The sequence below is a fragment of the Nematolebias whitei genome, chromosome 11, assembly GCF_014905685.2.
Source record: "Nematolebias whitei isolate Nwh7 chromosome 11, NemWhi1, whole genome shotgun sequence".
Classification (NCBI taxonomy): domain Eukaryota; kingdom Metazoa; phylum Chordata; class Actinopteri; order Cyprinodontiformes; family Rivulidae; genus Nematolebias; species Nematolebias whitei.
Genome location: NC_056508.1, coordinates 8,145,989 through 8,161,294, shown reverse-complemented (window position 1 = coordinate 8,161,294; position 15,306 = coordinate 8,145,989). Strand labels below are relative to the sequence as shown.

Sequence of the window (15,306 nt, the reverse complement as noted above, 5' to 3'; positions counted from 1 at the left end):
ATGTCAAATTGTATTATTAAATTATTAAATGGAATAAAGTCTACACCTTCATATATGTGTTCCAGACGTTCAATTCCCTTGACTCTCCAACCTGGGAAATTTAACATATTATTTTCTTGTAGGATGTCAGGATTGTTCCAGATGGGTGTATGTCTACAGGGGAGTAGTGAAGATTTTGTCATTTTCAAATACTCCCACCATGCTGTCAGAGAAGAGCTAATACTGATGCTTTTAAAGCAAACATGTCTTTTTATATTTGTGCTAATAAACGGTAGATCTGAAATCTTAATATTATTGCATAAAGTTTGTTCTATGTCTATCCAAGTTTCATCTAATGTATTTGGATTTAACCACTTTGAGATATATTGTAACCTATTGGCTAAATAGTAGTGATAGAAGTTGGGAAGTTCTAATCCTCCGGTATCTTTAGATTTCTGTAATGCTTTTAAGCTAATACGTGGAGTTTTGTTTTTCCAAAGGAATTTAGATATCAAAGAGTCCAGTGACTTAAACCATTCAGTTGAAGGTTTATTTGGAATCATTGAGAATAAATAGTTTATTCTCGGCAGGACCATCATTTTTACTGAGGCAACTCTTCCCATAAGTGATATGGGCAGAGATTTCCATCTAGTAAGATCATCTTCAATGTTCTTTAAAATTGGGATATGATTCAATTTTATTAAGTCTTCCAATCTAGGAGAAATATTAATGCCCAAGTATGTAATGTTACCTGATTGTAGTCGTTCATTGAGAGAAGTATTAAACACGCAGTTTATTGGAAGAGCTGTGGATTTTGACCAATTTATAGAATAATCAGAAACTTTTGAGAATGAGTTTATTAATTCGATAACATTAGATATTGACTTTTCTGTGTTCTGAAGAAAAAGTAAAACATCGTCAGCATAAAGACTAATTTTATGTTCTATATTTCTACACAGTATACCTTTAATATCAGCAGTTTGTCTTATTGCTGCTGCTAAAGGTTCAATAAAAATAGCAAATAGTGCAGGTGAAAGTGGACATCCCTGCCTGGTCCCCCTCTGTAAACAGAAGCTTGAAGATATTTGATTATTTGTCCTGACACATGCTCTTGGTGAGTTATATAATATGTTTAACCAATTAATGAAATGGTCCCCAAAACCAAATTTACTCAATGTAGAAAATAAAAATTTCCAGTTTACCCTATCAAATGCTTTTTCTGCGTCCAAAGACAAAATAGCTGTTTCAATATTTTTACTATATGAATACTCTATTAAATTATATAATCTGCGTGTATTTGTGGTCGAGTGTCTTCCTTTTATGAATCCAGTTTGGTCAGGATGAATAATGAGAGGAATTATTTTCTCTAATCTTTTAGAGAGGACTTTACTAATTATTTTAACATCCACATTAATAAGAGAGATGGGGCGATAACTGGTAGGTAGTACTGGGTCTTTGTCTGGTTTTAATAGTAGACTAATGTTGGCTGAATTCATATGTGTTGGAAACCTGCCATTTTCTTCTGACTCATGTAGCATTCTGTGAAATATTGGTTCCAGGATGTTCCAGAACTCTTTATAAAATTCTGCTGGATATCCATCTGGGCCTGGAGATTTCTTATTAGGCATGTTTTTAATGGCTTCACGGAGCTCATCTGATGTTAATGGTGAGTCTAGTTCTGAAGATTGACTACTGTCTAGTTTTGGAAGTATTACTCTCTCCAAGAATTGATTAATATCTTCATCTGTTGGATTTATTTGTGGAGTGTATAGAGTTTTATAGAAATCTCTAAAAACACTATTTACTTTTTCCTCGTCATAAGTTATATTACCATTTGTGTCTTTAATACCATATATAGACGTTTTTTCTTTATTTAATTTGAGTTGATTAGCTAAAAAGCTACCGGATTTATTACTGTGTTCAAAATGTTCCAAGCGAAGTCTTTGTACTAAGAATTTGTTTTTTTTGTCAATACATTCATTTAGTGCTGCAGGTTTAAGAGACACTGCAAGTGTAGAGACGCTGCAGGTGTAAGAGACGCTGCAGGTGTAAGAGACACTGTGTGTTCAGGTGCATTAAAATTGAAATATCTTTAAAACCCCACACCTTATTGTCCTCAAGGTTCATGAGAAACATCATTTAGATGAGTAGTGTTGAACACAAGTAAAAATGTCTAGTGGTGATGTTTTTTTATTTCACAATAAACACAAATAGTGCCGACCTGATGCTCTGTATTAAAGTGTATTAAAGTTAAAATTACTTTAAACACACACCTGAATTTACACAAACTTGGTGAGAAACATGTTTTAAATGTGTGGAATTAAAGGAAGTCTAGGTGAAATGTTCTTTTTTGTACACTAGTAAACACCTTTTGTTTTCGCGCGCACACACACACACACACACACACACACACCTACACACCATTTTTTCCCCCCCCCCCCCCCCCCACGGATGCTTCTGATGCCCTTGCATGTCTGTGTCTGATAAAACTTCTTGTGATCCTGCCTGCTGTTCTGCACGTTGGCTTCAAACTATGGACTAGATTTCTTGAACAGAGGCGTGTCTTATGACACCCAGAGTAATAAGACCCGGCTCACATTCAGGAAATCCATGTCACATTTTGCAGCCAGCTAAAACGTGCAGTAGCACTGTGGCTAACAGCTAACCAACTGTTCATTGAAACATGTCTGCTGTGTGGAAGTATTTTACACTAGAAACACCACAAAGCAAGACAGCAACGTGCAATGTCTGCAGAGCCATAGCACCACATTACACCACACTAAAATTAGTTTTACGTTGGACATTAGAGCTCCGTGGCTTCAGCGGTCTACTCTTCTCGCTGAACCCGTTGCAGGCAGCCCGACCCCGGCCAGCCGAGCCCAATATGCCCCGTTCAGTCTGCCCGTCTCTGAGGAGGGGCAGACTGAGCGCGGCTGACTGAAATCAGACTGCCTGCTTTGGATTGAATGAGACGAACACAACGCTGAAGCCACGGAGCTCGAATGTTTACCGAGACGTTGCTAAACTTCATCGTAATTAATGACCAACTGCTATCAGTTGTAGAAAATGAAGGATTTCACAGCTTAATACTTGCAGCCAAGATATAGTTTACCCTCCAGGAGATATCAGTACAACAGTAGACACATAAAAAAACCATATGAATTGAAATTTACAAGAAAAAAATATATATATATGCACTTGCTTCGATAGCGGCCTTAAGCTCATCCAGAGTGTTGGGTCTTGCGTCTCTCAACTTTCTCTTCACAATATCCCACAGGTTCTCTATGGGGTTCAGGTCAGGAGAGTTGGCAGGCCAATTGAGCACAGTAATACCATGGTCAGTAAACCATTTACCAGTGGTTTTGGCATTGTGAGCAGGTGCCATGTCATGTTGAAAAATGAAATCTTCATCTCCATAAAGCTTTTCAGCAGATGGAAGCATGAAGTGCTCCAAAATCTCCTGATAGCTAGCTGCATTGACCCTGCCCTTGATAAAGCACAGTGGACCAACACCAGCAGCTGACATGGCACCCCAGACCATCACTGACTGTGGGTGCTTCATCAGAGTCAGAGTCAGAGTCAGAGTCAGAGTCAGAGTCAGAGTTTCTTTATTGTCATTCGCACCTCATGTGGTGCATGTGGTGGAGCAAAATTATGTACACAGGGTCCCAGTTACATCCAACAATAAAATGTCTAAGAAAAACAGTAATAACTTCTAAGATATGAACTAAGAAAAACATCAACTAAATATACACTAAGCACTCATAACATAAAAACATTGAACATCAGCACAAACATGAACATGAGTCTGTGAGCAGATGTGCACGCATGAACACATCAACATTGAAACAGATCAGCAGCAACATGAAACAGATCAGCAGCAACATGATATGGTTTTTCACAGTGATTATTCTAGTTAGAGATTCATGAGTCTAACAGCCTCAGGGTAGAAGCTGTTCCTCAGTCTAGTGGTTCTACACTTAATGCTCCTCAACCTCCTGCCTGAGGGGAGTGGGGCAAAAAGTGTGTGCTTTCTCAATTCAAAGAGCAGAGAGTGAGAGATAACTTGTATCTCTCACTCTCTGCTCTTTGAATTGAGAAAGCTCCTCGGATGAGGAGCGAAACATCTTCTGTTACAAATAAAGTCCAGTTGTTTTTGTATTGAACGCTTTTTGAATTCATCATGTCTTGGATGACTGAGAATCTTCACCAGCATAATCATCAGTATTAAAACAATTAAAGACCTGAAAAATTTCAGTTGGTGTGCAATGAATCTGAAATATATGAAAGTTTCATTTTTATCATTACATTATGGAAAATAATGACCTTTATCACAATATGCTAATTTTTTTAGATGGACCTGTATATAAACAAAACAAAAACAGCTACAATATAAAGCAATGTAAAATACTAAAAACAGGAACATGTCTGTGTTGGTTTATGCCATGAACTTTTGTTTAAAGCCATTTAATATTTTATTTTATGTTACTAATTTATTTATTCATTTAAAAGAAACAAAATAAACAAAACATTTATCAAAAAGATAACATTGAATGAAAAGAGTGCAGAAAGAAGTAAAATATTATATCTCCCCCTCATTAAAAAATAAAAACTTTAAACAAACAATCATTTAAATTAATCACTTTAATATCCACTTTAAAGCTAGGAAGAAAAAAAAACACGTTTTGTGTTAGCAGAATTTAATTCTAACTTTGAAACTTATCCAACATTAATAAAACTTACCTCAAGTTGCCTTTTTGGACATGCATGCATATATTTGTAAAAATTGTACTTGAGAGGAGATTATTGCAGCCTCATATAAAATCATTAATGATGATGATTTTGGAACGGGATTGGTATCGGCCGATATCCAGATTTAGGTATCGGCATTGGATCGGAAGTAAACAAATGTGGATTGGTGCATCCCTAATGTATATAGCACCATATCACAACAAAGTTGTCTCAGAGCACTTTACAGGAACATTCACATACATAGAAAAGCCAATTAGTAAAGTTCTCTATCTAAGGAAGCAGTAGATATGTTTAATCTTCACTTTGTTGCAGTCTCCCATCCTGAGCTATTCAGTATCCCGTTGGACCTGCAGCTGCTCCTGAACCTCAGACATTGGGAGAGAGAAAATGTGGTGAAATGAGTGTTCGGGGACCCTGGTCTCCATGAGGAAGAGTAGAGGACCACCAGTGATCTGGCCACCTTCACAGTCCTGTTCAACTACTTTTCCTTGTAGCTCTTACAGATACCGAACCAGGCCGTGAGTCCTTAAGTGAATGTGCTTTCAATGGTGCCCCTGTAGAAGATGGTGAGACAAGCAGGGGGAAAATCTGACTTCTTCAGTTTCCAATGGGGTAAAGCCATATTGTGCTTTTCTAATGACTGCTGTGGTGTTAGATGAGGTCGTCAGTAAGATGAACCCCCAGGAACTTCACTGCTGACCCTCTCCACATCAAGCCCGTCGATATATAGCGGAAAATGGAGTTGCTTGCCAACCCTCCTGATATCAATCACCATCTTCTTTGTTTTGATTATGTTGAGGCAGAAGTTATGAGATCTGCACTACACTGGGAACTGCTCAACTACCATTCCATATGCTGACTTGTCATTGTTGCTGATCAGTCCCAGCACTGTTGTGTCATTAGCAAACTTGGCAGTGTTGTCAAAGATCTGATGGCAGAGGATCCTACTCACAGACTCAGAAAGGTTTTTAAAATGTTTATTATGTAAATAAACAGCTTCTGGTGTCTCAGGTCCAGGGGCAGGAACTGTATCTAAAATGATACAGAGGGGTAAGGTTAGTGTTTGACAGAATAACGAGTAGTTATCTGAATACAGACGGTCTGATGAAACACTAACCTTTCTTGTTGTAACGGGGCACTCCAGCAGAGACACAGAGCTGCAGAGACCAAGGGAAATCCAGAGGCATAGTCGAGGATGAGCAGGGTTCATACACGGGATCAGAAGAGGAGACAGTACCGACAGGGAGAGGAAAAGGCGAAATCCAAAAACAGGTGTAGGTCGTCAACAAGGTCAGAAGGCTGAGGCACAAAAGGGACAGGCAAAAAGCGTGGTTGAGGGAAACAGGCGTGGATCAAGATTAAAGAGCTGTGAACAAAGAGAGTACGCTGGATATCAGTGACTGGAAGCAAGCATTTGATCTGGCAATGTAGTGGAGAAAGCAGGAAGTATATATCCACCCAGAAACAGGTGGAAACCATCAGCAGCAATCAGAGAGGGAGGTGTGGCATGTAAAGAGGCTGGCAGAAGCAGCAGAGGAAAAACCCAGGAGAGCAGAGAAGAAAAAGTCAAACAGTGAACAGAGTGATGAGAAAAGGAAAAAACAGAGTGCAAAAACTGTGATAGGGAGTACAATATGAGGAGAGGAGATGGTCAACAAAATGATGGGCATGCCCAAGAATGCAGTTTTGCAAACCAAGCAAACAGGAATAGGCCATGATTTAAAATAATCTCACTGCTCAGAACATGGCTGCATTGCTCGCTGCTCACTTGGTTGCAAACACTCAGAGATCAGTTACACTACAACAAAACATTTTGTCCCAATTTTTTTTTTCCCGCCTGATCGACAACCGCCCTGCGTTCTCCAACCGTTCCATCTTGGACGTGCGACGCAGGGCGGTTGTCGATCAGGCGGGGTGGAGGAGGGAGGTCAGACGGAGGACACAAGGGACTGAGGGAGACAGGCTTAACCTGCGAGACATGAAAGGTGGGATGAATTCGCATGGCCCTGGGAAGTTGGAGGCGGACCGCAGAGGGATTAATGATGCGGGTGATGGGGAAAGGGCCAATGAAGCGGGGGGCCAGTTTGTGGGGGGTGTCCCGCAGCTTGATGTCCTTGGTGGACAGCCAAACCTGCTGGCCGACCTGGTAGGCGGGCGTCTCTGAACAGTGGCGGTCAGCAAACCGTTTTGCCTGGGCTGCGGTCCTAAGGAGGGCCGCCTTGGCCTGGCGCCAGATGCGACGGCAACGCCGAAAATGATGCTGGACGGACGGGACCGAACAGTCTGACTCGGAATCTGGAAACAGGGGAGGATGGTAGCCGAGGGAGGCTTCAAAAGGGGACATGCCAGTGGCCGAGGAGCGGAGGGAGTTGTGGGCATACTCCACCCAAACCAAGTGCTGGCTCCAGGACGATGGATTGGACTCGACCAGGCAACGCAGTGTGGACTCCAGCTCCTGATTGTAGCGCTTGGCTTGTCCGTTAGCCTGAGGATGGTAACCAGAGGTGAGGCTAACGGACGCCCCGAGCGACTTGCAAAAGGAGTGCCAGACCTGGGAAATGAACTGCGGGCCTCGGTCAGAGACGATGTCCGAGGGAATCCCATGGAGCCTAAACACATGGAGGGTGAGCAACTGAGCAGTTTCAAGGGCAGAGGGGAGCTTAGGGAGGGGGACAAAATGAGCGGCCTTAGAAAAGCGGTCGACCACCGTGAGGATGGTGGTGTTGCCGTCAGATGGGGGAAGACCAGTCACAAAGTCAAGGGCGATGTGGGCCCAAGGGTGACTAGGGATCGGGAGGGGGAGCAGAGGGCCAGCCGGGGGTTGAGTACCTGACTTGTTCCTGGCGCAGACAGGGCAGGCAGAAACAAAGTCCTTAATATCGTTGTTCATGGAGGGCCACCAGAAATGGGTTTTGGTGAGGGAGAGCATGCGGTTGACTCCAGGGTGGCAAGAAAGTTTGTTGGAATGGAGCCACTGGAGCACCTGGGACCGCACGCTGGAGGGAACAAAGAGGTTGCCGAGGGACCACCACCTGGATCAGGTTCAGAGAGGAGGGCCTGTTGAACAGTGGCAGTGATGGGCCAAGAGAGAGAACCAACAATGCAAGAGGAAGGGATAATGGAGTTAGAAACCTCGGGCGAGTCAGGAGGAGCAAACTGCCTGGACAGGGCATCAGGCTTAATGTTCTTGGAGCCCGGGCGAAAGGTCAGAACAAAATTGAAGCGGTTAAAGAAAAGCGACCAACAGGCCTGACGGGGTGTCAGACGCTTGGCGTTCCTAAGGTAAATTAAGTTTTTGTGGTCCGTCCAAATCAAAAAGGAGTCTCAGTGCCTTCTAGCCAGTGCCGCCATTCCTCAAGTGCGAGTTTGACCGCCAACAGCTCGCGGTTGCCCACGTCGTAATTACGTTCCGCCTGAGAGAGACGTCGAGAGAAGAAGGCGCAGGGATGGACCTTGTTGTCCAGAGGAGATCGCTGGGAAAGGACCGCCCCAACCCCAGTGTCGGAGGCGTCCACCTCTAAGATGAACTGGTGCGCGGGGTCAGGGTGGCAGAGGATGGGCGCGGAGGAAAAGAGGGACTTAAGTCTTGAGAAGGCGGCCTCAGCCTCCAGGGTCCAGTGAAAGGCTCGGGTGGTTGAAGTGAGCTGAGACAGGAGGGTGGCGACACGACTGTAATTTTTAATAAACCGCCGATAGAAATTTGCAAAACCCAGGAAGCGTTGTAACTGCTTCCTGGACTCGGGGGTCGGCCAGTCGACTACCGCCCTGGTCTTCTCGGGGTCGGTTCGGCAACGACCTCCCTCAAAAATAAAACCTAAAAATGAGACAGAGGAGGTGTTAAACTCGCACTTCTCTGCTTTAACAAATAATTGGTTCTCTAGCAGCCGTTGAAGAACCGTGCGAACGTGGGCCGTGTGTTGAGCGGGGTCGCGGGAGTAAATAAGGATGTCATCTAGATAAACGAAAACAAAATTACCAATGAAATCGTGCAGGACGTCATTAACGAGCGCCTGAAAAACAGCGGGGGCATTGGTTAACCCAAAAGGCATAACTAAGTACTCGAAATGGCCCAAAGGAGTGCGAAAGGCTGTCTTCCACTCGTCGCCCTCTTTAATACGGACGAGGTGGTACGCGTTTCGAAGATAGAGCTTAGAAAAACAGGAAGCTGACTGTAACTGTTCCTGAAGAGAATCAATGAGAGGAAGAGGATATTTATTTTTAATGGTTATATTAATTAAGCCGCGATAGTCAATACATGGTCGGAGTGATTTATCTTATTTGGAAACAAAGAAAAAAAACAGCTCTCACAGGGGAGGTCGAGGGTCTAATAATGCCTGAGGCAAGAGATTCATTAATATAGTCAGACATAGACTCTCTCTCAGGACCAGAAAGGTTGTAGAGTCTACTTGACGGCAAGGGGGCGCCAGGTAATAAGTCAATCGAGCAGTCATAGGGACGGTGAGGAGGAAGTGACAAGGCACGTTGTTTACTAAAGACGGCCACCAGGTCGCGGTATTCAGCAGGGACCGAGGTAAAGTCGATCTCCTCTAGAGGAGGCGTGTCCCGAGGGAACTCTTTAATGGCGGAGCGCAGACAGTTGCTGAGGCACTTGTCGCTCCATTTATCAACACAGCCATGCTCCCAGTTAATAACTGGGTTATGGTTACGAAGCCAGGGGAAACCTAAAATTACTTGGGGTGTACGAGAATTAAATATAAAGAAATCTGTCATCTCATGATGATTTCCTGAGATAATGACATGTAACTCTGTGGTCTTTAAATTAATACGGGTCAAAGTGTCTCCGGTTAAGCCGGCGACAGAAATTGACGGAATCTCGCGAGTGGGTAGAGAATATTCTTTAACTAAATCGGCGCTGATCAAGTTTTGTTCAGCACCTGAATCGATGAGAACAGAGAACGAGAAACGACGGTTCTGTGTCTGAATGACCATGGGAAGTAATAGTTTGAATGGGGAGGTTAACGCAGACGTTCCCACCAGTAACTCCCGCTTTACTGGTGGAAGCTCTCGTTTCCCCGAAACGGACAGTGGGGCAGAAAATGACCGGGATTACCACAATAAATGCAGAGACGGGCAGATACGCACCGCTGTCTCTCTGTAGGAGTCAGCCGTGCGCGCCCCACCTGCATAGGCTCGGGGGAGCGATCCCGTAAGGGAAAAGAAGATGATTGGCTGTGACCTGGAAGCAAGGAAGACTGGGAGTTGTAGTTCACAGGGGATTGTTTTGGTGAAACGGACTCATAGCGAGGGGTCGTAGACCCGGAAGTGGGAGGATTATGGGATACTTAGTGCTGAGGTGCAGGCTTGGGCTCACCTGGCGGAGTCGAAAACCCGGAAGTCGAGGGTCGATGGGAATTGTAGTTTGTCTCTCTCCTTCTCTCCCGGAAACGGTCATCGATTGAGATGGCAAGGTCTATCAGTTTGTCGAAAGTCTCGGGTTCATCTCGCGTGGCCAGCTGGTCTTTGAGAAAATCAGACAGAGCGTTAAGGAAAATACCTTGGAGGGCGGGCTCGTCCCATCCTGTTTGGGCAGCAAGGATCCGAAACTCCAGAGCGAACTCCGAGGCATTACAACGGCCCTGTCATAAATTCAACAACCGCTTGGCGGCATTTGATGTCTGCAGGGGACTGTCAAAAATCCTGCGAAACTCTCGAAGGAAAAGTTCATAGGAAGCAGGGGGGTTATCATGACTCAAGAGGAACGAGTGAGCCCACCAGAGAGCGTTACCTTTGAGTTGGCTTACGAAGAAGGTGATTTTGGCCGTGTCCGACGAGAACTGGGAGGGAGCCCCCTCGAAGGCGAGTTGGCACTGGATCAAGAAGCCGCCACATTGGTCAGGGTCTCCGGTGAAGAACTCAGATGGTTTAACGAATATTTGTTGGACAGGAGGAGTGGGACCAAGAGCCACAGGGGCTGGCGGAATGACTGGAGCTGAGGAGGCAAAAGCTTGCAGCTGACGTTTAATGGAATAAATCATACCTCAGAGCTCCTGAAGGTTGGACTGGACCGTTGTCTGGTGAGTCAGCACCTGATGAATAACTTTGTCCATCCTGTCGATCCATCCTCCGCGGAACCGGGGGGTGTCTGCTCGCTCTTGGTCTCATTCTGGGTCTTTTGTGGCTGGAGCATTTCTGTTAGGAGTGCGCGGGGAACCCAGATGATATGAGACCCAGAACGAGGCAGACACAGGGGAAATACAAAAAAACAGTGTTTATTATGTAGTGGACTAGGCCTACGTCGAAACCCAGTCTAAGGTCAAAACTCTTGACCTTTAGAACCTTGTGGGACAGAAGCTGTCATTTCATGTATTTGAATCCATAAATACAGGTTCACCCATCCTGAGACTTTCTTTCTTGAAGATTCAAGTGAAAAGAACACTCTCTTTTTATTATCATTACTATCTTACAAATGTTGATAATCAAAGTGTCTTAGTTCAAACCATTTTAGATGTTGCAGTGAACTAATCAATTTTATTAACTGAGTAATGATTTTTATTCTCATGTTAAAAGCTGTTGCAGAGTTTATGCATTTTCTGATTTCTGCTTTTGAATGAGCAAGTGTGTGCGTTTACAAGGTTACAGTCAAACGAAAAACAAGTTGTTATGTTAAAACTGTCATGTTTTAGAATCCTCTCAGACGTAAGTAGAGATGTTTTGCACCTGTTTCCTGAAACACGCCAAAACAAAACCCTCTCGGTCTGTGAGAACATTTCTGAGCTGTCCCATAACAATTCTCGCTGTCTCTAACCTCTTACGTCACAAAACCCACCCCGTCTGGTCGTTTCTGACCAATGAAAAATCCCAAAAAGTGAACCGGGAAAGAGTCTTTAAAATGTCAGTACTTCCTGGTCTACACAGAGTTACAGAGTTGGAGAGTTGTCAGACTTCTAGAGTTCTGGAGTTCTGAAGTTGCTGGAGTGCTGGAGAGTTTTCTGCTGGTTCTGCTCAAGTTCTGTTAGAGACGGGATGATCTTGACATGACAAAAGGCTCTTCCGAGTTCCATGGGATTATAACTTTCACTAGCCACTACTTCTGACGAGCTACAGCCACTATCAGGAGACGCTGGACAGGTAGCGTTAACGGAATTCCATATCTGCTGATAAATCTTCAGAAAGGTAATGGATCAAGTTTCCTACCAAGCGTACCGAAGGAGAGCTGGGCTTCTGATGGAGAGTGTCGGTTCTGGTGAACATTCCTCCCTTCCCATTCAATCTTACTCCCTTTAACTTCTTTCATCTTTAACTTTCTATCAAGTAGAAATTCTCCCAGATATTTAGAAATGTCTGTGTAAAGTGCTTATTCACATCCGTGTGGGTAAAAGATCATAGTTGTACAGTTTTATAAATGTCTGTGGTGCAGCAACGGAAAAATCATGGCCGTATGATTTTTCCTGATTGATTGCTTATATTGTTATTTTCATAATTTGCCAAATTAATGTAAAGGTTTGATGTTAAATTTGATTCTGTAAATAAATGACCGCATTCATTTTGATGGGTCAAATATAAATGACGTCTCACGTTTGCATTTCCTTAAATTCAATGCACGTTTTATTCAGTCCAGAAAAATGAGGAACCCGCGTTAAATGATGAATATATCCCAGCATCTGTTCATCTACAACTGGTGGCCCGTTACGTGCTCCTAAATGGACTGTAACCGTGTACACATTGATTTTCATGTTGGCAAGGTTGTGAAATAACAGTTTATCAGCTGTGCTGAAAAACCGTGCGTCTTTACGCAGCGCAATTGGAGCTGCGCGCTTGTGTTACGCTGGCAATGTTTTAAAAGCTGAATTTGTGTCATTGAGTCTTTATAAAGCTGAATTGTACGTCTGTATGTGTAACATAAGCTGGCTTTGAGCTGTGGAAACGCTTTATTCTGTTTAAACTGTGTTCCAGACGCTGTTCTGGTCCGGTTCGGTTCTGTGGTTCCGACTCGGTTCTGGAAAAGTTCGAACGAGTTGTTGAATAGCTAGAAAGACGTTTTGAGACCGGAGTAGCAGACTCCGGGCAGCTCAGGGGTTGATTCGTTACATTTTTAGCAGAGAAAGTGCATTTTGATGGTTTAGAAGACGATAAGTGATAAAAAAGTTTCAGGCTACATTAACATGGCTGCTAACGCTTCGTGGTTGGTTGTTTGCTGCTTTGGACAGCTCTGATTTGCTGAGAAAGGTTGACTGACGTCACCTCCCCTCACCCCTACGCTGCGTCATTGGTTGAGAAAGACCGTGTGTAACGTTCTGATTGGATGAGGGAAGTGTCAATCACGTCACCCGGAAATGAAGACTCGTTTTCATAGGGAATAAAATCTGCTTTTTAACGCTGGAAAGCGCATTAAAGCTGTGTTCTGAAACGCTGTTTACATTCTTCGAAGCATATTCGCTGAAAGTTCGCCACGTTTGAGTTTAAAGACCGTCATAAAATGATGCTTTTGAACTACGCTAGCGATGCTAAATTTTAAGCTAACAAGCTAACGACCGGATGGATGACGTGTCACGTCACTTCCCCCAAGTCGGAAATGAGCTTTACCGTGCTTAAATTCACTAAATACGGCTGCAATTTTGTTCCACAAAACTCATGTTTCATGATATAAGGTCTGATTGAAAAAATTTTGCCACGTTTGTGTAAAAAATCCGTTCAGAAGTGTTGGTTTTCACCGAAGCAAGCCGATGCTAATTTTAGCTAACAAGCTAACGACCGGACGCCACAGGAAGGTATAGCACCCCTAGTGGACGACACAAACAGTGTCTGAGTTAAAATTGTTGAGGATCTGCTGACATCTTGTGGAGAAGACGTGGGATCACAGGTTTTCACTTCGTTTTTAGGTAAAGAGTGAAATTAGACGTTTTATTTTTCTGTAAGGCAATTTTTGGGTTAACAAACTTCCTCTAAGCTGAATAAACACTGTTATCTTGCGTTTTAAAAGTTATGAAGGTATTTATGCAAAGAGCTTTTACCAAACAAATTTTTATTCACTGATAAATCCTTCAGAAACAGGTACATAATAAAAATTTGGAAACTTTTAAATAAGATACAGTTACAGATATTCACAGAGTTGAATAGTTTACTCATTTTGCTAGAAGATAACGCACGTTTAATTGATAATTCACTAAATAAGAGTAAAACTTATCAGGAAAAAGAGATTTTCTGGTTTATTTTACCACCTAAACATTTACATCTACTATTTAACTTCTAAATAGCAGATAATGGCGGACGAGGAGGTAAACACTGACCCCTTACCATCCGAGGATGCGGTCCAGACAGCCTTACACATTTTAACAAATTCAATTATTGGCAAACAATTGGAGGAATTGCGAGACCTTGATGACGATCAAAGACGTGAGGAGCTGCAGAGTTTATCAAAAGCAGCTACAGTGAAGGAGGACACAAAATCAAGCCGCGTACGGTTAGCAAAAATCTCTCTGCTTCTGAAGGCGGAATTAGACCGTTTGGTGGTAGAAAAGGGCGTGCTATTCAACGGATATAAGTCTGAAAAGGAGAGGTGTGACGAATTGTTGACTGCATCTGAGTTGCTGAAGCAACAAATTGAGGCTGATAAAGACCTCTCAAAGAGAGAGCTGTCAGAACAGGCTCGATCATATGAGGAGAAGATTGCGGATAAGGACCGAGCGTACCAAGACGCGTGTGCGGATAACGATAAGTTACAAGCACAGTTGAAAACCGCTTTAAGGGAGCTGGACGTTTGCAAGGCAGACAAGGGGTTAATAACCCGGAGTTGGCTGACTTTACAAGATAAAAATCAGTCAACAAATGAGCGTCTGGCAGCTTGTGAGGAGAATTTAGCTACAGCTACAGAATGGATTTCTGTAATGGAGCAAGCTGATCTGAGAATCGAACAGGGTCAGCTACAACCGCCCCAGACAGATGCTGTTGCACCTCCTCCCCTTAGCCCCGTTTCAACACCCCCAACCCGGGGGATAAGGACGGGTCTGCACCCACATGCACCTCTTCCTCCTGACGCCAGGCAGTCACCTCCACCCCCATCTCGGGCGGTGGGGTTCGACCTGCACCGGTATGCACCTCTTCCTCCTGACGCCAGGCAGTCAACTCCACCCCCATCTCGGAGGGTGGGGACAAACCTGCACCAATATGCACCTCCTCCTACCAGCCCTTATCAGCCACCCCCACCCCCACCATGGGCAGTAGGGGCAGGCCTTGACCAGTCTGCACCACCAGTCACACAAGTTAGACCGGTGATACAGTCTCCTTCAATGGATGACTTGCAGAAAATCTCAAAGTATGTACAACGCTTTGTTCCCAGGCCTATGGGGTCAGCAGGAACGAAAGCGTATCTCAAAGATCTGGAGTTCAGATTGAGGTCTTATCCTAATGCTACGGTAGACGATAAGATAAGTCTGATGCGGCTCACTTCGGACAGAGAGGTGTTCACCTTCATCGAGCGTCTACCAGATGCAACGAGGAGGGATTACAACCTTCTGTGTGAAGCTTTGATCAGAGAGTACGACCCCTGCACGGGACCTGCTGGTTTTCCAGCTGCAGACAAGGTCACGCAGGGCAAGACTGAACATCCAAAAGTTT

At 43.9% G+C, this 15,306-nt stretch overlaps 1 protein-coding gene across 1 annotated transcript in view; it reads left to right on the top strand.

Annotated features, from left to right (window-relative positions):
* cbln4 (cerebellin 4 precursor) overlaps positions 1-15,306 on the top strand; it is a 41,189-nt gene that overhangs the window by 12,618 nt on the left and 13,265 nt on the right. The window lies entirely within an intron of this gene.